Source organism: Rhipicephalus microplus, chromosome 2 (genome assembly GCF_043290135.1).
Source record: "Rhipicephalus microplus isolate Deutch F79 chromosome 2, USDA_Rmic, whole genome shotgun sequence".
NCBI lineage: Eukaryota > Metazoa > Arthropoda > Arachnida > Ixodida > Ixodidae > Rhipicephalus > Rhipicephalus microplus.
The window spans coordinates 166,179,615-166,202,892 of record NC_134701.1 but is presented as its reverse complement, the minus strand read 5'-3'; the positions used below and the strand labels follow the sequence as shown (position 1 = coordinate 166,202,892).

The window sequence follows — 23,278 nt, the reverse complement described above, 5'->3', positions numbered from 1 at the left end:
AGAGCATGACTACATGCCATACGCAAGTTGTCAATACACGCCGACGGGACCATGCGCGCGTTCGCGCCGGCGTTCGTTTCGTCGCGTCGCGCCAGCGGTGCCACGACAGGCGCAGATCTGCCTGCCATATTAGAGAGTTTTAGTACTGCGTACTCTGCGTACGTGGCGGCGTTGCGTGCGTAAGGACGCCACGTTCTGCGTAGTGCGCATGCGCAGACCGCAGCACGCACGTATCGCGTTACGTACGCAGCCGCTACGTACGCACGCATGAGATGCGTGCGTACGTATGAGCTGATCGCGCCGCTCTCGAACAAGTTCGCGACAGCGCGAGACTTCGTTTTGCAAAATGGCGGCATCGAAGGAAAGCACCGACTGGCTCTGTGGCCTTAAAATATGGCCATAATCTGGCTATAACACTTGGATTGGCTCACATTGGCTGTTAACAACACGTGCTTCTATTTTGATCTACCAGATGGCGCAACACGCTTGACGCTCGTTACGTACGCGGGTACTACGGCGTACTAAAAGCCGATTAGTGGCAAACGACGCCACGTAACGCAAGGCGCTTGCGTAGTGCGTACGTAGCACCATTCCGCAGTACTAAAACTCTCTATTCTCGCAGGCGTGCGCCGCGCTGCGCTGCTTTGATGCCTCCGCGTTTGAGCGCGGCCGGCGTCCCTACGTCACGAAGAGAGACAGACGCGGTGACGTCTGGGTAACGTAGTCACCGCGAACTGAAGCATGTCGCAATTAGCGCCGGTTGCTGCTGGGTCGCACCGCCGGACGCTGGTTGTGCCGGTGCTCGCGTTTTGCTAGTGTAGCGCGGCTGCGCCCAGCGTGCGCGTGCGTCAACGTAACGTCGGAGTATATTGGGCCCTCTATGATGCGCTCGCTGCCGTTTTGCCAGCTCCACATATACGAAATTTGGTATTACGGGACCTGAATGGAAGACGTTGATATGTGACTGGTGCAAACATGAAAATCGTGACACGTGTGTCATGTAAAACTTTAGTACATGGTACACTCACAGCACGCTCGCAGCCCTTTCGGTAGCTAGACGTATACCAAATTTGGTATCACGTGACGTGAATAGAATACGAAAGTGAATGATACGTCCAAACATGATAATTGTGTGATGGAAGTCATGTACGGCATAATTTACCTCCTCTTGTAACGTTTCGCTGATTTTGAAGTGGCATATCAACCTTCTTCACTCGTGCTTTGCATATTGCCACGATCCATTTCCCAAGTTTACGTTATCGTCCCAAAACACCACACGATTCTCAGCGCAAACCGCGCCTGCAGTTTTCGAGAAGGTTTCGGACTGTAGTAGATCATTTCGATAAGATCACGCCCACTGTGCGAACGGTACAGATTGTTCTGGAACCTACGCCACCGCCAGCGGTAACGCTAGAACATTCGACGGCAAGAGTATAAATGCCGACGCGCTTCGCCGCTTGTCAGTTGTTGAACGAAGGCCGACGCTCCGTTCACCGCAATCAGTCCGAGACTGCTATCTGTGCAAGACTGCTGCTGTAATCGGACTTTCCGTTTTCTGAGCACAGGTTCGCCCAAATAAACAGGTAAATCCCAAAACGAAGTCTCCTGTCTTCGGCCACGTCAAGACCCCGTGACATCTGGTGGAGGTGCTGCTTCGTTCATGTACCGGACGCCCCCGTCAAGCCGTGAACCCAGCCCACGTCGCGGAGAAGACACTGACGCCAACCAAGAGCAGCGAACAAGCCGCCGACAGCAAGGTCTCCTACCAGAGTACGGGCTTCTACAAGACAAGGCGCGGAAGGCCAAGGCCATGACCTCTACTGCAGCGACTATGAACACCGGAGCGTCCAAGCCCGCGATCGTCATTCGTCAACTTAGGGAACCACCAACGTTTCATGGGTCATCGTTTGAAGACCCGGAAACCTCGCTAGAAACATAAGACCGTGTGGCCGCCCTCAACCACTGGGACAACGAAGAGAAGCTCCGTCGTGTGTACTTCTACCTGGAAGACACCGCAAGGACCTGGCTAGAGAATCGGAAGTCCACGCTCCGAACGTGGGATGTCTTCGGCGGCGCATTTCTGCAAACGTTCGCGAGCGTCGCTCGCAAAGAGAGGGCCGCTGCTGTACTAGAGACCCGGGTTCAGCTACCAAATGAAAAGGTTGGAATTTTTACAGAGGAGATGACCCGCCTATTTCGTCACGCTGGCCCAGACATGCCTGAGGAGAAGAAAGTTCGTTTCTCATGCGAGGGATCAAACAGCAGCTCTTCGCGGGACTAATGAGGAATCAACCGAACACCGTCCAAGAATTTGTATCCGAGGCGACCACCATCGAAAAAACCCTGGACATGCGCACCAGACAGTATAATCGTCGCCTGACTCCAGAATGCGCTGCTGCTCAAGCCAGTGACTCCGACAACCTGCGTGAAACGATCCGAGTGATCGTGCGAGAAAAGCTGCGCAAACTGTTGCCTTCGGCGCAACCTCAAGTGGATTCGATTGCCGACATTATGCGAGAAGAAGTTCGGCAATCGCTTCGAATTCCCCAAACACCGCTGCCTGAGCCAGAAACTATGAGCTATGCCGCTGCAGTGCGCCACAACGCTCCTCCCCGTCCACGCCGAAACGCCGCCCCGTCGCACTTCCGTCGCCATACACCACCACCGCCACCACCCCCACCGACGACCTACCGTTCACCAGTGGGCTAGCGCAGTGCGCCGAAAAAAACCGACGTTTGGCGCACCCCTGACCACCGCCCACTGTGCTACCACTGCGGCGAGGCCGGGCACACTTACCGCCGTTGCCAGTACCGACAGATGGGACTGCGTGGCTTCGCCGTCAATGCACCACGTCCGCAGCCAGGAGAACGGCCACGTGACATCGCCGACAACCTGACAGGAACTCAATGGACACCACGAAGTCCTCCCCGTTCGCCGTCGCCCAGCCGCCGCATGTCACCGCACCCCCGGCAGTACTCTGGCCCAAAGCGGGGCTAGTCTCCTAGCCCGTATCCGGGAAACTAAGGGCAGCAACCGGTGGAGGTGCGGTTGCTGTGCGACGAACTGTCGAAGATCCGCCGACGACGACGACGCCGTGACGGAGCTTTCCGAACACAACGCCAACCAGGCAAAGCCCTGACGGCGAAAGCTCACTTACCGAAGGTGGCCTGACGACGCAACATGGAAGCCGAGGAACAAGCCGATGCAGCCGTGACCCGACGCCACGCCCTAACTGTAATGCGAGACGGCGAACTAGCGACCTCGACGTTCTTAACGACGGCCACAGTGTGACCACTCTCGTCGATACTGGAGCTGACTATTCTGTCATCAGTGGGTCGTTCGCCGCGAAGTTAAAGAAAGTTAGGACAGCTTGGAAAGGCCCTGAAATCCACACAGCTGGAGGTCATCTCGTAACGCCTGTAGGAATCTGCACAGCGAGAGTCACCATTAACGGCCGTATTTATCCGACAGACTTCGTAGTCCTACAGCGTTGCTCGAGAGATGTCATCCTTGGCATGGACTTCTTATGCCTCCATGGTGCTGTAATCAACCTAAAAACAAAGTCGATAACGTTATCCACAGAAGAAGCACTACCGCCGCACACGCCGTCAGGACACCATGCCTTGAATGTGCTGGAAGAACAAGTCCCCATTCCGCCTCGCTCAAGCGTCATTATTTCAGTCGGCGCTCCTAAATCACCTGACTTGGAAGGCGTCGTTGAAGGCAGTCAGCATTTGTTGGTCACCCGAAATATTTGCGTCGCAAGAGGAATTGCAGAGCTGCGGGGAGGCAAAGCAACGGTTATGCTCACGAATTTCAGCAATGACTACAAACATGTGAACAAAGGAACAACGGTCGCATACATCGAAGAAATTGTCGAAGCCACCAGTGCTTTCGCCCTCACCGATTCTGCGGAACCTGCTCAGAGGAACCAAGCCCCTCCCATAGCTTTCGTCGTCAATCCCAGACTTCCGAACGATAAGCAAGAACAGCTCAAGGCCCTGCTCCTGCAATACGAAGATTGCTTTTCGTCGTCATCGAAAATTCGGCAGACCCCAATCACGAAACATCGAATCATAACCGAAGAAAATGCCAGACCACTCCGTCAGAGTCCGTACAGGGTTTCGACGCGAGAACGTGAGGCAATGAAGAGACAAGTTGATGAAATGCTGCGAGATGACATAATCCAGCCGTCCAAGAGTCCGTGGGCATCCCCCGTGGTGTTAGTGAAGAAAAAGGATGGGACCCTACGTTTCTGCGTCGATTATCGCCGCCTGAACAAAATCACAAGAAAGGACGTGTATCCTCTCCCACGAATAGACGACGCCCTTGATCGGCTCCATAACGCCAAGTACTTCTCGTCAATGGACCTCAAGACTGGCTAGTGGCAAATCGAAGTCGACGAAAGAGACCGAGAGAAGACGGCGTTTATAACACCGGACGGCCTCTTCGAGTTTAAGGTGATGCCCTTCGGCCTTTGCTCAGCGCCTGCAACTTTTCAACGCGTTATGGATACAGTACTGGCAGGATTGAAGTGGCAGACTTGCCTTGTGTACTTGGACGACGTCGTCGTGTTTTCCTCGAGTTTGGACGAGCATCTTCAGCGCCTTGAAGCTGTACTTCAAGCCATCAAGACTTCCGGACTCACACTGAAGCCAGAAAAGTGCAGATTTGCGTATGAGGAGCTCTTGTTTCTGGGGCACGTTATCAGCAAGTCTGGAGTTCGTCCCGATCCACGGAAAATAGCCGCCATCGCTGACTTCCCGCCGCCCACTGACATGAAAGCCGTGCGCCGATTTCTGGGCCTGTGCGCCTATTATAGGCGGTTAGTGAAAAACTTCGCCCACATCGCCGATCCTCTTACTAAGCTTACCAATGCCGACGTGGAGTTCAAGTGGAAAACGCCGCAGGAACACGCTTTCCAGGAGCTTAACATCGCCTCCAGACGCCTCCGTTACTTGCCCATTTCGACGAATTCGCCGAGATAGAAATACATACTGACGCAAGCAGTGTAGGTCTTGGTGCCGTTCTTGTGCAGAGGGCTGACGGACTTGAAAGGCTTATTAGTTACGCCAGCCGATCGCTATCCAAAGCAGAAGCAAATTATTCCTTAACAGAAAAAGAGTGCCTCGCCATCATCTGGGCTACGTCGAAATTTCGCCCCTACCTCTACGGCAGGCCCTTCAAAGTTGTGAGCGACCACAACGCCTTGTGCTGGCTAGCCACCTTGAAGGACCCTTCAGGTCGCCTCGCACGATGGAGCCTGAGACTTCAAGAGTATGACATTACTGTCATTTACAAATCCGGCAAAAAACACTCTGACGCCGACTGTCTCTCTCGTGCGCCTGTCAACCAACCTCTACCCGACGACCCGGATGACGAGTACTTCTTGGGAACGATAACTACCGACGACTTCGCTGAACGACAGCGGGCCGATCCGGAACTTAAGGCCCTAATAGAATACCTCGAAGGCAGGACCGCCGAAGTCCCGAAGGTATTCAAGCGCGCACTTGCGTCGTTCTTCCTCCGAAACGGTCTTCTACAAAAGAAAAACTTTTCACCGCTTCGAGCTAAGTTCCTTCTTGTGGTGCCTTCAGCTCTGCGACCAGAACTCCTGCAGGCCCTGCACGACGATCCGACGGCAGGGCACCTCAGTGTTTCTCGCACGCTCGCGAGGATACAAGAAAGGTACTACTGGCCACGTCTTACCACCGACGTCACTCGTTATGTGAGGACATGCCGGGACTGTCAGCGACGCAAGACACCGCCGACAAGGCCAGCGGGACTTCTGCAGCCAATCGATCCACCTTGCTGACCTTTCCAACAGATTGGTATGGACCTACTAGGGCCGTTCCCGACGTCGGCTTTCGGAAACAAGTGGATCGTGGTAGCTACCGACTACCTCACCCGCTACGCCGAGACAGAAGCCCTGCCAAAAGGCAGTGCATCCGAGGTAGCTAAGTTCTTCGTCGAAAATATCGTCTTACGTCACGGCGCCCCGGAGGTCCTTATCAACGACAGAGGAACGGCATTCACTGCCGACTTAACTCAAGCGATCTTGGCATACAGCCAAACAAACCACCGCCGGACGACAGCGTACCACCCACAGACCAACGGCCTCACCGAGCGGCTTAACAAGACGATCGCCGACATGCTGTCAATGTACGTCGATGTCGAACACAAGACATGGGACGCCATTCTTCCGTATGTGACCTTCGCATACAACACGGCGGTGCAGGAGACGACGCAGATATCTCCATACAAATTGGTCTACGGAAGGAGCCCGGCAACGACCCTCGATGCCATGTTACCCAACGTCACCGATGAAGAAAACCTCGATGTGAGCGAGTACCTTCAACGTGCCGAAGAAGCCCGACAAATTGCGCGTCTCCGTATCAAGAATCAACAGGCGACAGACAGTCACCGTTACAACCTTCAACGACGCTTCGTGGAATACCAGCCCGGTGAACGTGTTTGGGTGTGGACGCCGATACGCCGACGTGGACTAAGTGAAAAGCTTCTGCGACGCTACTTCGGACCGTACAGGTTGGTTCGACGTCTCGGCCCACTTGATTACGAGGTTGTCCCCGACGGCATCACGAGCTCTCGACGACGCCGATCGCGACCTGCAGTCGTGCATGTCGCGCACCTCAAGCCGTTTCATGCGCGTTAACAAATTGAAACAGTGGTTTTTTGTATTATTGTTTCATCGTAATTTATTTATTGTACTTTCTTGCATTATTATTGTGCTTTGATCTTTAGTTAAAGCATCGGGACGATGCCTTTTTTCTGAGGGGGGCAATGCCACGTTCCATTTCCCAAGTTTTCGTTATCGTCCCAAAACACCACACGATTCTCAGCGCAAACCACGCCTGCAGTTTTCGAGAAGGTTCCGGACTGTAGTAGATCATTTCGATAAGATCACGCCCACTGTGCGAACGGCACAGATTGTTCTGGAACCTACGCCACCGCCAGCGATAACGCTAGAACATTCGACGGCAAGAGTATAAATGCCGACACGCTTCGCCGCTTGTCAGTTGTTGAACGAAGGCCGACGCTCCGCTCGCCGCTATCAGTCCGAGACTGCTATCTGTGCAAGACTGCTGCTGTAATCGGACTTCCCGTTTACTGGGCACAGGTTCGCCCAAATAAACATTTAAATCCCAAAACGAAGTCTCCTGTCGTCGGCCACGTCACGACCCCATGACAATATCCTCGATACCCACTGTACGCGGGATCTGCCAACTTTTTATGCTGGCGACACAGGAAGTCGTTCCATATCCCTCGCTTTAAAGGGCACTCTTTGGGCAACAGTATCGTCATACTATTTGTGCCATAAATTAGGCGAAGCACCTCGTATCGAGGCAGCTACGGGCAATTACATGTTAACAACCATTTAAGCACCATAATTTTTCCTACACTTTTTTATTGAGTAGTAGTCGCTCTTGACGGCCGCACAGTTATACTGGACAAGGCGTGCGGACTCACCATCAGCAGCGGCCCGTAGAACGGTGTAAACAAAGTGGATGACTGAGCGGTTGGGAGGTGCTCAGCCAGGTACCCTAAAATTAGCAGTCGTTTCTAAAGATGATAGTATTTCTTAAGGACCTTCAACGCAGTCGATCTGTCCACCCTTAACAATACCGGGTACTCTGAACGGCACCAGCCGCTACCCCTCACGGCCGACCCCATCCGCAGCGCCCACCAATGTTGCTCAAGATTCAGCGTTCATGCTGGTGCGGTTGTCAATCAAAGACCAATTGAGCATATGTGAGGCACCATAACGACGCGTGTATATTCTGTATGTGCATCTTTTACTATAAAAGGCATACATAAGTAATTATAAGGAGTGACCGGTTATCACGCTGCGCTGACCATGCAACGCATGCACGAAAAGGCAAGTGTGTCCAACACTTTGCTAAGACGACGCGGTGGTGGCGCCTACTCGTCGCCTTGCGTTCTACACCTTATCACCGTCTGGACCCACACCTAGGACTCTTCATTCCATCTGGGTTATCCAGATCTGAGACAACCATTCGCTGTCGCATGTGGCTTGTGGTGTCTTTTACGAGCACCTTTGCTTGCCGCATCGGATGGGCAGACCGTGCTGCGTGTGATCATTGCAGCGCCAACGAAACCATTGAACATATTTTGTGTCAGAGCCCTCTGTACAACTGTTAGAGACAGTCCATGTCAGCAGTGTTTGCACGCATCGACGACCAGCCACTTTCTGAAAAGCTCATTTTGGAATACCGGAAAGATCGAGCGAGCTTCACGCCAAAAAGCGACGAAGGCCCTGCTTAAGTTTCTGCGATCGACGCGCCTCGTCGAACGCTTGTGACGTTTTTGTGTGTTCGTGTGTTTTCGCTTCCATCCCACTGTCTTTTCCTCATTCCCTTTTCTTACTTTCCTGTCTCCCATTTCCCCTTCTTCTGTGCAGGGTAGCAAACCAGACACGGCCCTGAGACGGGCGCGCATGACTGTTTCAGAGCCGCACGCTTGGTTTTCCAAGATAACAGCCAGATAGCACTCATGTCCCATGTCTGACGTGACTTGATGCACTCGTTCACCTCCGCTGTACGCTCGAGGCGCTCTAACGCAGCGCACACCGCCACGGTGGTCTAGTGGCTAAGGTCCCGCGACCTGCTGACCCGCAGGTCGCGGGATCAAATACCGGCTGCGGCGGCTGCATTTCCAATGAGGCGGAAATGTTGTAGGCCCCTGTGCTCAGATTTGAGTGCACGTTAAAGAACCCCAGGTGGTCTAAATTTCCGGAGCCCTCCACCACGGCGTCTGTCATATACATTAGGTGGTTTTGGGACGTTAAACCCCACAAATCAAATCAATCTAACGCAGCGCCTCCAGAGTACCACTCACCGATTTTCTTGCGCAGAATATGAAACAAACTTTTTGTTCACTCTCTCCAAACTATTTCGACGACATTTGCAGATTAACATGTAGATATGGGGCCATTTTTTCTACTTTTTTTCGTCCACATGCCAACAATCTGCAAACACCAAGAAGAATGTGGGCAGCAACAATAGCAACAACAAAATAATTTGACAGCAATTGCCGACAAGCCCAGACTCAGGCAGTCCTTGCGTTGATGGCTCGAGGGAGCCTGACGCCCACTGCACCTATACCATCTAAGGGGAACCCAGTCACCAGTTTCTTTGCATGCCTTGCACGAATACTGTGTCTAAATCAAACATTAAAAGGCTAGAGCCACACATTCGAAGAACAAGCACTGAACTAAGAGCGCCAGTAAAGTCGCTACTGAACGTAAGAGTGAATATTGTACTTTGAAATATCCTAGACATAGGCGTGTTTCGTGTTATACGAACAGTGGCTTGCAGGAGTGAGGATACCAAAACAACTTTTCCAGCAAATGACGAAGAGTTCGGCGCAAGATTATTTTAGGACGGCGAAACGCTGTCGGAAAGTCTTGTTCAGTGGCTGTCAAAAATAATACCTTGCATTCTCAAACTCGCTAATATGAAAATTAAAGAAAGTTTAAAGACTAACAAATCCACTCCACCTCCTTAGTGAATAAACAGGGGTAAATGTTGAGAGCTTGTTTGTGTAGATTCATGCTGAAATATCGGCAGCGCAAAGTAACGAAACACAAAGAATGAGACAAATGAAAGCCGACTGAAACTTTCTCAGAAGGTAACATATACCAAATAAACATGAATGGAAACGGAAACACAAGAGGGAAGGTTTTACCGTGATAAAGTGTTGTCCATAAACTAGCTTTCGCAGTGTAAAAGGGATATAGACGGTGAGCGGCCAGAACTATTGAAATTCTTTTTTATGAAGAAGGCTCCGGCAATCTCCCTAAATATCACGATTGATGCATAATACAGACGTTCGTGAAAATTCGGGTACCCAGCCACACTTTGTCCTATCTGCGGAAAAGGGTAAGCCCAGGGCCGACTTCAGCGCATAGGAGTGTTTTCGCAGGCAAACGTTCAGGCAGAGCCTGCAGTCTGCCCGATATTTACCCTGTCACAATATAGTGGTATGCAATAAACCATGTTCGACCGACAATTAGTGAAACAATTTGTATGTTTAACAACGCAGCCTTTCTTCAGGAAGCTTTCCTTCATTCTGCATTTTAAGTAGACTCCAGAAAACATTTGCTGCAATTTTCCACTGGCAGGGAAAAACAATATCTAGCTACAATATTTAGCAGGTTATATTATTCTATGCTAGATCCCGTGCACATCCGCTATTACCGTACACTTTTCTCATTTTTTTGACATCTCTTGTGCGGCATTCCTGCTCTTTATTGATTCGCGATAGCTTCTTAGCGGCGAAAACCAGAACATTAGTCAAAAAGCCTGTCTTTTGCAACCTAATTATTTGATTTGAAAAAAAAAAAACCCAGGCCATTTCGTGGTAACAAGATCTTGTTGCAGCAGAATTTGAGAGCTTAATCGCATTACCTGCTTTTACTACTTTTCAATGCGAAGAAGAGCCATTCAGGATTAGTTTGCTTGAACGGGAAAGTAAGACCAGCATAAGTGATCTGCATGAAATATGACTCAAGATCGAGAAACTGCTACATATTACCTTCGGAAACACCATGCGTGAATTTCCATTCAACTTCATTTTGTTCGAAGACATCTATTATCTTATCTCTATTTTGTTCCTAGGACACTGAATGAACAAGCATGAGGTAATGGTGCTATAGAAACGCAATTATTGTTGCGTCCCTATAGCACCAATACCTCAATAATACCATAGAAAGCAACATTATTATTAATAATACTCGTATTACTACTTGTAGGAACATTTTGTTTTAAAGAGAACAGTGCAAAACAGAACAGGTCGGTGATAGAACAAAGTGAAAGACAACTGCGGAATCTGGGGTGAGAAATTGCACAAATAACAATAGGCAGGAACACTAAAGTTCATCTGCGACAAAGTGTAGAAAGTTGAAGGTGGAACTTAGAAGGCTTAGTGTGTCTTTATTGTATTGATTAGTTTCATGACCCGAATATCCCCATCTATTTCTCAAAAAGGACAGGTTGACGTAGTCTGCTGTTACCTGAGGAAAGCTTTTGACGTAGTCAGCCACACAGTGTTTCTAGTTAAACTTGCAAATTTTCGTGTTGACTCGTCCATTGTGAATAACCTGCACAGTTATCTGCTTGATAGATCATGTTATGTTACCGGAGAACACCAAACATCTTCCTTGTACACAGTGACTACAGGAGTCCCTGAAGCTTTGGTATTAAGACAATTCTTATTTGGAATTACGGTAACGCTGATGCTTTGACAATCCGTTACTCTTCTTTTCTCATGTATACCGATGACATCAACATATTTAAAGAAATAACTACTGTCACTTGCTGCAGCAAGATCTGTGTTCTTTCTCCAAATGGTGTGACAGCAATATCTTTTGTCGGAATACTTCAACAAACAAATTTATGAGTATATCTAAACACATCCATCGTGTCATTTCTGTGCTCAGTTATTACAATGTTCTTATGTAAGGGTTATAAATTCGGTGATCTAGGTGGTCGTTTTGATACCAAACTAAATATTTCTGGTCACACTAAACATGCTGCTATGCGTGGCCTTCGTTCTCACGGCTGTGCTTGCAGAATAGCTCAAGAATTCAGCTCGCGTACAGCCTCTCACAAATTGTACATCGCAGGATGTGTTTCTCAGCTTTAATATACATCTGTGATCTGGAATGGCGTTGCTAAATCTCGCAGTGATGCGATTGAACAAGTCCAGAAAAAATTCATAGCATTTACAATCATACTTTCACTAGAAGTGACTCAAGAACTTGTTCTAACTCTGCCATAATATTATCATTGCCATCACTTCAATGTCGACGAAACCGCGCCCACCTGTCATTTGTTTTTACAAATGAGTTCACGGTATGATGCACTGCCCTTTACTTCTCTGTCATATGAATTTTTGGACTCCGCGTAAGTTAACCAGAATGAATCGACCGTTTCACGTGCCTGCCAACTTCTGTCAACACTCCACTGTTCTCAGAATACAAAATCTCTATAACGTTAGCTTTCATGATCTTGATGTTTTGCACAGTTAACTGTCACTGTTTTTGTTTCAGCTCAGCACTTCCTTGTAACAAAGTTTTCAAAATGAACAGATTCTTCCCTTTTACAACTTTCAGGAAGCCTTCCACATAGTTGCGAATATTTCCCCCTATTTTGGACTCACCTTACACGATTCTCGTCATGTCATTTTATTTCTCAAGTTTTGCGCTATTTTTTTCGCGTATTTTGCTGCTCTTATTTGATTTTTGAGAGTGTCTGTAATGTATTGTTTATATATATTCTTTTTTACCGTGTTCCTGAAATACGACCTCATGGTGGTTTTAGGGCACGTTAAATGATTGATTGATTCATTAGCTGATTGTTATTGTAAAATTTTGAGCTTCGAGGTGCATAATTGACAGCCTCATGCAAATAAAACGCTATTTCATCCATATATCTAATGTCATCAAAAAAACTCTCATGGTCTCTTTCGCATTGACATGGCATGGCTTGAGGGAGAAAGCCAATTTGTTTGCCTTCTCCGAGGTCGATTGTATTCAATTACTCGGATCATTTGGGAGATGACATGAAATTAGAGATGACAGTGCAGAAAAAGACGAAAGAGGGATGTGTGACGCATCAGCTTTTGCAACCGCCCTGTGATGGTCACTTGAGAGTTAAGACAAATTTTGTAGCGTAAGCTACACTAGCCCAAATGAATCAGTGTGGCGTGGCTAATCGAGAGCCGCGCTGCGCATGCCCACTGAGCAGTGACGTCACGCGGCGCACAGCTAACGCGACGTAGAAGGCCTGGAAGCTCCTGGAGTGGCATGTCACTAGTGGGCTGGCGCGTAACTCGGGTGAGCTCACTCGATAGACCGTCCGTGCGTCCATGCGTCCATGCGTCCGTCCGTATGTCTGTCTTTTTGTTCATAGCTCATGCTAGGTATATCCTGGCATAGACGAGCTAAGCCACCGATAATTTTTATTCAAAGGTAGATTTGGTTTTCAAATCTTTTCAAGAATTCTAACCATGGGATATGCCACGAAGACTTTTTAGACTTTTCACCGATTGGTGATGCTCAAATTGTTGAAATCCTCTTACGTCTTATAAGAAAGTCGTAATAGTGCCCTTTTGCGCTACGCTGGATGAAAGACGCCTAAAATAGTTTACAAGTTTGGTAATTGCCCTTTGATTGGCAACCCTAGTGACGACATGTTGTGTGACGTGGTTAGTGATGCCCTGGTGCCTTCGCAACAACGCTACAAGTATAGACTACCTGTGGCGTCATGACGACTTAATAAAACAACGTCATCTCGTTTTCCTTGGCATAACTCATGCAGACGTCGACGTCGTGAGACGACAGTCAAAGGAAACGCTTGTTTTCGCGTTTGATCTGCGTAAGGCATTCCATCAGATAAATTGGAGACCTCAAATCAGTGGCGTCGCAGTAAGCCGAAGGCGTTTATCTTTCGAACGATTCGCATATACAGATCATACTTAATAATAATAATAATAATAATAATAATAATAATAAAATAATGGCAGATCCCACCTACAGTAGGAATCGACGATATGCGAAGCACGAATGAATAAGGTTGATATGTCACTTTAAAATCACCGCAACGTTACGAGGCGGAAGTAAATTATGGGGTACACGACTTCCGTGTCATGATTATCATGTTTAGATAGGTCCTTTACCTTTGTTACTTAATCACGTCAAGTGATGCCAAATTTAGTATGTAAAGCTAGCGAAACGGCCGTGAGCACCATATGAAGGTGGTATGTAGTCATCTTCTTGCATGACACGCGTGTCACGATTATCATGTTGGCACCTTCGTCATCCATTGACCACCCGTAACACCAAATTTGGTATATATAGAGCTAGCGAAATGGCCGCGAGTGCATTATGATTGGATTGGATCGGATAAAGTTTTATTTGGTCCTCCAAAACACAGATCACTGTGTTGCGGGCAGCTCCCACGTGGGGACTGAGATACCAAGCTCCTCAGCCGCCTCGTGGGCTTGGTGGACAGCCCAGATCTGATCTGCCAAGAACGAGCTGCGGATTGCCGCCTCCCATCTGGCAGAGGTGATGTTCGATATATGAGCGAATCTGGTGCACTGCCAGAGCATGTGTTCTAATGAAGCTATTTCCCCACAATGTAGACAAAGATTACTTGGGTATAGGTCAGGGTACATGATGTGTAACATTTTCAAAGTAGGGTACATCCGCGTTTGCAAAAGCCTTAATGTAAGTGCTTAGGGCCGGGTAGATTTTCGTGAAATGGAGGGAAAATCCTTCTAGACAGTTAGAAATGTTTAGTGAGCTCGTTATATGTTGTAAGAATTTCTCGGTTATCCCCTTCACCGGTAGAACGCATCCCCGGGGAGGCGCGGTTGGAGAGTTCTCGCGTCGCCTCGTGTGCTGCTTCATTGAGATTGGGAGGGGAATCGTTGATTTGCCCAAGGTGAGCTGGGAACCAACTCAGAAGATGATGCTTTATGTTCTTGCCTTGCAGTATTCTCAGCGTTTGTTCAGAGACCGTCCCCTTGGCGAACGCCCGTAGTGCTGCCATGGAATCAGTGTAGACGGCTTCAATGTTATCCATCTTGAGTGCTAAGGCGATGGCCACCTGTTTCGCAATGATTGGGTCTTTCGTCTTGTTCGTCGCTGAGTTGACGACATGGCCAGCCCCATCGACCACCACTGCCACAAACGCTTTCCCATTGGCGTAGGAAGCCGCGTCAACAAATACGACCCCTCGTTCCTCGTTTGAGACTTGACGAAGTATAGTCCTTGCCTTCGCTACTCTTTTTCCGATGTTGTGTTCTGGATGCATGTTGCTTGGTATAAGAGATACCGTGATATTCTCCCTGATGTTGTCGGGGATATCATTGTCATCGCGTCTGATTGCCATTGGGTGTTGGCCCAGCTCCTGCAGGATCATTCTCCCCGACCTTGTTGTAGATAACCTTGCAAACTGTGCTCTCTATTGGGCTTCTGCTATTTCTTCGAGCGTGTTGTGAATGCAGAGCTCAAGCAGACGCTCGGTGCTGGTATGTATTGGTAGGCCCAGAACTTTCTTGATAACTTTCCTGAGGAGCACATTCAGTGCCTCGGGCTCTGCTCTTGACCAGTTTTGCATTGCTGCCTCGTACGTGAAGTGGCTTAGAACAAACGCATGCATCAACGTGATGAGGTTGTCTTCCTTGATCCCATTTCTTTTGTTGGCCACTCTGCGTATGAGGTGCACCGCACTGCCTGTTTTCTAAGTTACCTTGGCTATAGATTTGCTGTTGGCGCCGGTAGACTCTATCTGCATGCCAAGGACTTTGATGAAGTCGACCCTCTGGATGCGATCCCCTTGATTTGTACGGAGGTGGATGTCTGTCTGGCTTAACGGCTTCCATCCCGTGGGCTTTGGTCCTCAGCGTGCAGTCCGATACAGTAAAAGTTCTGACTTACTCGAGGAGCACTTGAGCCCGGAAGGACGAAGGTACTATTCTACGGTGTCAATCGCCTCTTGCAGGGCGCTCTCAATCTGCCCCTCGCTTACCAGATAGTAATGTCGTCTGCGTAGATGCTGTGCTTCAATCCTTCAGTGCTCGATAATTTCTTTGACAGTCCAATCATGGCAATGTTGAACAGCATTGGTCAAATCACTGCCCCTTGCAGTGTGCCCCTTGCTTCTAGTTCGATTCCTGCGGTCTCGATATCTGCAATCTTCATCACGGCTTTCCGATCTGTAAGAAAGGACCGTACGTAGTCATAGAAGGCTTTCCCCAGACCAAGCTTGGAAATTGCTTCGAGTATGAATGAGTGGTGGATGTTGTCGAACGATTTTTCTAGATCTAGGCACAGAATGGCTCTCACGTCTCTCGTTTTATTGTCGATGACCTGGTGTTTGATAAGCTTCAATGCATCTTGTGTGGATAGCCCTGCCCTGAATCCAACCATATTGTGTGTATATATGTCGTTATCTTCCAAGTACTTGTTTATCCTGTGCAGTATGGCATGTTCTGCCACCTTGCCGATACATGATGTCAAGGATATTGGCCTGATGTTGTCCAAGTTAGGGGGCTTTCCTGGCTTATGAATAAGGATCGTCCTGGCCAGCTTCCACTGCTCTGGCACCCTGCCTTCTTTCCATGCTGCATTGATCATATCCTTCAGGGTTTCAATTGAATCATCATCAAGGTTACGAAGGGCCTTGTTTCATATACCGTCCGGGCCAGGGGCCGACCTGCCGTTGAGATCATGCAAGGCTCTTCCGATCACCTCGATGTTAAAGTCGCCCTCAAGACCTGGATTGGGCCTGCCCTGGTACTGTCTACTTGGTGGTGCCAATCCTGTTTTGATTGGGAGGTGCTTATGCACGAGCCGCTGCACAACTTGCTGTTCTGTAGTGCGCTTTATCTCTTTATGCAAAATTCGAGCGATAACATGCTTTTGATTTGTCTTGGTGGTGTTTTCCTTAAGGAGATCCTTTACCATATTCCATGTCTTGCCATTGCGCATCTGACCATCGCCGGAGTTGCAGATTTCGTCCCATTGCTGCCTGGATAGTGCGCGACTATGTTCCTCAACTGATCTGTTTACCTCAGCTATCTTCTTCCTCAGTCTTCGGTTCAGGCGCTGACCCTTCCAACGGTTCAGTAGTGCTTGCTTTGCCTCAAGAAGATGAGCGAGCCGGCTATCCATTCTTTCAACCGGAAAATCTGGGGTAATGGTGGAGGAGACGGATTTGATGTCATGTTTAATCTGTTTGACCCACTGCTCCAAGCCTTGTCTGTGGCCATCCTGTTCTCTTTCCGTCCTCATCTTCGTGAACTTATCCCAGTCTGTGAAGTGGAATTCTCTCTGCTGTTTACGCTCCACGGAGAAGGTAGTGGCAAGAATGCAGTGGCCACTACAGAGGTGTACAGCGAGGTTCATCCACGGGGCCTTTTTGTTTTTCCTTACAAATGTAAGGTCCGGGGTGGAATCCCTGCAGCAAGATGTACCAAGCCTTGTTGGTAGGCTGGGGTCTGTGATTAGGGTGAGATCAAGTTCACTGGCACTTTGCCAAAGTCGATATCTTTTCCCAGTGTTTTACTTGTAACCCCATGTATGATGAGGGGCATTGAAATCACCTGCTGTGACGAGTGGACATTCCCCGGCGATATTAACAGCTTTTTTTAGAACCGTCTTGAACCCTTGCTTTTGTTCCTTTAGACTGCTGTATATATTATGAATGAAAATGCTCGGACGGTTGCTGGTACCTGGCACGGTCTCTACCATGACGTGTTCCAACCGGCCTGCTTCTATCTTGCGGTCGTGGGTTACGTGCGTTAGTTCGTTGCATACGAAGGTGCAGACTTTCTTCCCTTCAGTATCCGCTATTACAGTCCGGAATCCAGACAACGTTGCTTGCGGTGAAAGGGTTTCTTGTAATAATATAATATATTATGAGGCTTTTCTTGGCTGCTCCTGAAATACTGCTGTAGGGCTGCCTTCTTTTTAAGGTAACCTCTACAGTTCCATTGCCAGATACGAAATGCTTCACGTAGCGCTGCCATCATGGTTATTACATGGGCGGCCAGAGCCTGATGCTGCACCTGTAAACAGGTTTCGTAACACTAGTATTGGTGGCCGAAGGGGTGAGTTTGGTGCATGAGGAGGCCTACTGTATTGTGCAGATATGCTTCGACCTTTGTAATGCGCAAAGTTATATGCTCTTCCAGTGCCGCCATGCTTGACTGTAGCCTACCCATCTGCCCGCTAAGATTGGCTACTACTTTGCTGAGCGTGTCAAAGACCTCTTTCATATCTGACATGGTCGTTTGGTTGGCTTCCACGTGTTCTGCCATGACTGCTCTCTTTTTTGTGGTTCTCGAGTCCCCCACGTTTTCAGCCACAGGGACATCAACTGGCTGAGGCATTGGCTGTGAAGACTGCGCACTGATTAGCTTAGTAAGAAGAATTTTTGTTTCCGTTAACTCAGCTGATAGCCTCTCATTCGATTTTGTAAGTCTCGCGTTTTCTTGCTCTAGCTGTTCAATTCTGTCATGCTCTGGCAGCTTACCTGTCATCACCTCTGCCGCGCCGTTGCGCACTCGCTCGGCCCAGCTTCCTTTCGATGTAACTGCAGGCGTTCTCCCCGGGTGTGAAGCCGTGATCTCGAACTGAACGCCAGGCAGCTGGTCATTCGGGTGCCGCCCAGGCTGATCACGACCCTGATGGTTACCTTGAGAACTCAAGCGCCCCCGTGATTGGGAGTGGGCCTTGGGTCTAGAACCTTTTCTGGAACGCCACCTCCCCCTGGAGTGGGGCCGCCTTTCCTGTTCTTGAATATTCTGGATGCTTTGGGTCCCGTAGGCTGGAATAAGCTGCTTGTCGTTGATGTCTGGACTCGATGTGATTGATGCGTCCCGGGCTTCTGCGGCTGCTCACGATCTTTCCCAACGTCTGCGTCTGATGACGTATGGCACTAAGAACCTGTTCTTGCACTTTTTGTCACCGTGGGATGGTGACCGTCACACAGCCTGCATCTTGGATTGCACTGGTGCACGCTATCTTTGTTCTTGACCTCGCAGCCTCTGCAGATGGTTTCAGCTGGGTTCGGATAGACGTCAGACCGATGTCCCAGCTTTCCACAGAGGTAACAAATATCGATGTTCTTGCGGTAAAGGGAGCACTGCAAAAGTGAAGGTCCATATCTCACGAATCTGGGCACCTTGTGTCCTTCGAACGCTATGATGATTGTTCTGGTGTCCTTGATTCTCTTGGCCTGCAGCGCGAGCGGGTTGTTCGCGTTCACAATCTTTCGGGTCAAAATGTCCTGAGTATCGCTTACGGGGATCCCGCAAATCACTCCTTGACAAGTATCGTGGGGTGCCGTGGCGTACGCACTAACCTCGAAAACTTTGCCTCCATTGTCAATTAGCTTGACCTTGAGGTATCTTGAAGCTCTGTCTTGGTCCGGAGTGCTTGCCGCCAGAGTGTTCTGCTGCAAGTTGGAACAGATGATGTCCTGCATGGCCTCTTCCTCTTTGATGCCGGCCGCCAGTACTATCGCGTCTGCCACGGCTCAAGTGCCAATTCTCGAGATATTTAATCCTCCACGTGGTCGTAGCACAATTTTTCTGAAGTCCTTGGGTAGTGGCGGCATGCGTTCAGCTCGCACGATTGTATGCTTGATATCATACCTACTACGACTGGCTCGAGCGTCTCCCGCAACGCCAGCCCACGTCGAACCCTTGGCAGCAGGAACGCTAACCGCGGCTTGCTTATACCTTGAGCGTCTCTTTTCGGCTTCCTTCCGACCCATGTCTTCCGTGCGATCCTCTGGAGAGATGTCCTCTCCATCTACTTGGTATCCCATTTTCAGTTGCATGTTCTGGAACGCGCAGAGCGTTGAGTCACGTTGGCGCCGGGTCGGCGCATCGGCGACAATCGCCTCCTTGGTTAGGCTTCAATCCCCCGGTGGCGTTGCCGTGTAAAAAATGCCCCCAAAACGGTTTAAAAGTCCACTCACCAGCACAAAGGTGGTATCTGCTGGTTTCTTGAGAACTTAGGCATACGATGGGACTGACGACTCGGCGACGAATTCGTGAATACCACAGGAAAGCATTCTTGAAAGCAGGAGCCAATCTTCGCGCGTTCGCATTGGTCGGCACCTAGAGCGTCTCCCCGAGTGCATCATGAAGGGTCCAATATACTCACACGTGGCGTTGACGCGTGCAAACGCTGAGCACAGCGACGCTGTATGTGACGAAAACGCGAGAACTCTATAGTCTCACGCCAGGCGCGACCGGCGCGACCCGATGGCAACCGGCGCAAAATGTGACGTGCTGCATTTCGCGCCGATGCGTTACCCAGACAGCCCTGCGTCGGCATCTTCTCATGACGGAGAGACGCCGGACGCGCTGAAACGCGCATGCGTCAAAGCAATGCAGCGCAGGCGCACCTGCGTGTATACGGCAGGACCGGCGAACGTTGGCGTGATGCGACGAAACGAAAAATGGCGCGCACGCATGCCGTGTCACGTCGAAATGTATTGGCGCTTTGACTGTGGCATGTGGTCATGTTGTCACATGACACGCATCTCATGATTATCATGTTTGCACCAGTATCATATCTTCGTCATCCGTTCACGTACCGTAATACCAAATTTTTCATATGTGACGCTTGCGAAATGGCCCCGAGCGCATCATGAGCATTGCATGTAGTCATGTTCTTAAATGACACGCATGTCAGCATTTTCGTGTTAGGGTCTCTCGCATGTGTTTGCCATGCAGTCATGTCATACCATAACAGTTTTCCAACATGTCACGTGAACAATACCCCTGCAAGAGCAGCAAGACTATGAAATATAAATCATGACATTCATGACATACATGTCATGACTTTCATGTCATTACTTGTCAAATACGCTCCTCATACAGTCGTGTTATGCCATACCAAGTTTGGTATCGATATCCTCACAGCCAGGAGAGCTAAAAGTCGTATTCGGTTAGATAGATAGATCTAACCATCCCGCCACGTGCGGGTTAGCAGCCCAGTGCCTTAGCCACTAGACCACCCCGGCGGGGCGAACACAGGTGCCACATATAATATAACATTTAGTTATTATTAAACGCTCGGTTGAAAGATATGCGTCAAGTAAGAATGCTTGCATCATTCTAACCAAAATAAATTGGGGTTTTTTTGGTTTGAGCTGCCCCAATAAAGTTAACCGCAAAAACAAGCAGTGCCTTTTTTGAGGTTTCTGTACATAATGTAGATGTGACAAAAGAGTCGAGGGTGAACTTATAGACACCATTCAAGCATGTCTTTTTAGTGTGCTGTGAATTGCCGGTCGTTGTCTACGTTCTCGCCCACGTGACGGCTTTCATCTCTCCCATAGGTACAATGTACCCTGAATCGTTAACCATCTTTGCTAAACGAATCGCTTGTGGAACACACACGCAATGGTTCGTTTTTATTCACTACTAGCCTTATTAAGTGCGAGGCCCAAGGAACGGCTTTCAGCTTTTCCTTTGTAGAGTGCCTATAGCACTCTAAATCGTTACCCACTTTTTTTAAACACACCAATGCTGAGTACGAAGTACTCAAAATCGTTAAAAACTTTTTCTAAACACATATCGGCCTATCTGGCTAACATCGAATGTCAAATATGTGTTGCTAAGTAACACGTGATCGTCTTATGTCACCGTTGCATTTCAACTTAAACGTGGATTTTTGCGTCCAAGTTTGTCTTAGCGTCTCAGGGCGCCCCTAGGTTAGTGGTTGGCAACTGTGGCAAGCCAGCGCCCGAAGAAGGCATTAGTCTTCGACGTTGTTCCTGAAGGGACATGTCCTGAAGACGTCGGCGACGTGATGTCTTCAATAGTAAGTATTGAAGTGCCATCGCCGAGGTGACTAGTCCTGAAGACGTCGGTGACGCGTCGTCTTCAATAGTTGGTATTGAAAAAGGGTACTGTGTCCAGCACTTCATAGGCCGAAATTATCAAGTTCCCGTAAATAGCGAAGCCGCCCTGGCTCAAATTGTTGACGCGTTGTACCTCACCATCCGAGAAGGGAGCGTCGCCATCATACCCCTGGGACTCCAATTTACTCAAGGAACCGTCCTGTTCCAGCTGTGTTGCGTCCTCAGCGAAGTGTACTGAGCACAAGACAGATGTGCAACTTTCTGTGCGATGCGGCGTGCCTCATGCAATGTTTTGGGACACACGGGGGCGAAGGAGCTATCAGCGGCTGGCTCCACCCCCATGCGGTGCCTCGGCATGCATGGTCGCACGGCTTTGTATCCTCGTAATTAAGCTCAAAACGAACAAATTTGCACAGCCACACTTAGTTCCATAACGAATAATGAATAAAACGTCTTCATCAATGACAAGCACGTCGCAACAGCGGTAACAGCAGATTATTCACGACTCCGACAGGCAGGCCTAGCATGGCGGGCGCCGGCCGTCGCCGACGCCGTTCACACGCGAGCTCGTCATCGAGCGCTTGCTTTTGACGGCACCATCAAGCATTGCGCTCGTATGTATTGCGTTAGCATGCATTATTACTTTATAGATGTGAAGAGCAAAGGTGGAAGCGAAATGAGCCAGCGCAGAGACGCCGGTAGCTGTGTTTACCTGCCAAATGACCTTGAATCGCTGCTCACAATCTCCGGTCTCAGTAACGCTTTTAAAACGGGTGTTGACGCGCAGAAATGGCACATTTCAAACATCACTTTATTCAACCGGGAATAATATCATGTCACCAGGAAAATGTACGGGATGTTTGTCACGCCGCCGCAGTCGGTGATGTCAGCAAATCCACGCTCGCACCGCTCCATCGATTGGCTTGAACCAACGCCTCCTAAAGAGTTATGCCTGGAACGTGAGCCGCGAACACACTGACCTACCTCTGATTTTACTCTCATCCTTCGGTACGAAGGCAAGCGTCTCCGACGACCGCCCCCTGCGAACACAGCAATGCTCTCACAGTTGCCTCCGAGCAGCCGTGTTGTCACGTGACTGAGCGGTAATAAGGCGAGCGGTCTCACAAGGCGGCCGATCGCAACACAAGGCAGGAGGCATGGCCTCCGAGATTGCGTGCTGGCAGGAGGCTCCCAATTGAGAAGAGAGCGACGTTCCAGGCATGATTTTAATTGCGAAGCATTTCTTAGCGAACTTCGGTGACTTTGAGCGTATCTATCTATCTATCTATCTATCTATCTATCTATCTATCTATCTATCTATCTATCTATCTATCTATCTATCTATCTATCTATCTATCTATCTATCTATCTATCTATCTATCTATCCATCCATCTATCTATCTATCTATCTATCTATCTATCTATCTATCTATCTATCTATCTATCTATCTATCTATCTATCTATCTATCTATCTATCTATCTATCTATCTATCTATCTATCTATCTATCTATCTATCTATCTATCTATCTATCTATCTATCTATCTATCTATCTATCTATCTGTCTATCTATCTATCTGTCTATCTGTCTATCTGTCTGTCTGTCTGTCTGTCTGTCTGTCTGTCTGTCTGTCTGTCTGTCTGTCTATGTATCTATCTAGCCGCCTAAGATTTTAGCTCGCCTGGCCGTTTGGATAATGGCATCGATACCAAACTTGGTATGGCATAACATGACTACATGAAGAACATATTCAAGCGGTCATAACATGAAAATCATGACATGTATGTCATGATTGTCATGATTTACATTTTATGGTCCTGTAGCTCTTGCGGTGGTTTCGGCC

The 23,278-nt window shown here is 48.9% G+C and overlaps 1 protein-coding gene across 3 annotated transcripts in view; it reads left to right on the top strand.

Annotated features, from left to right (window-relative positions):
- The window catches only part of LOC119170587 (adenylate cyclase type 8), a 634,357-nt gene that overhangs the window by 263,299 nt on the left and 347,780 nt on the right, over positions 1-23,278 (top strand). The gene's annotated exons all lie outside the window — the stretch shown is intronic.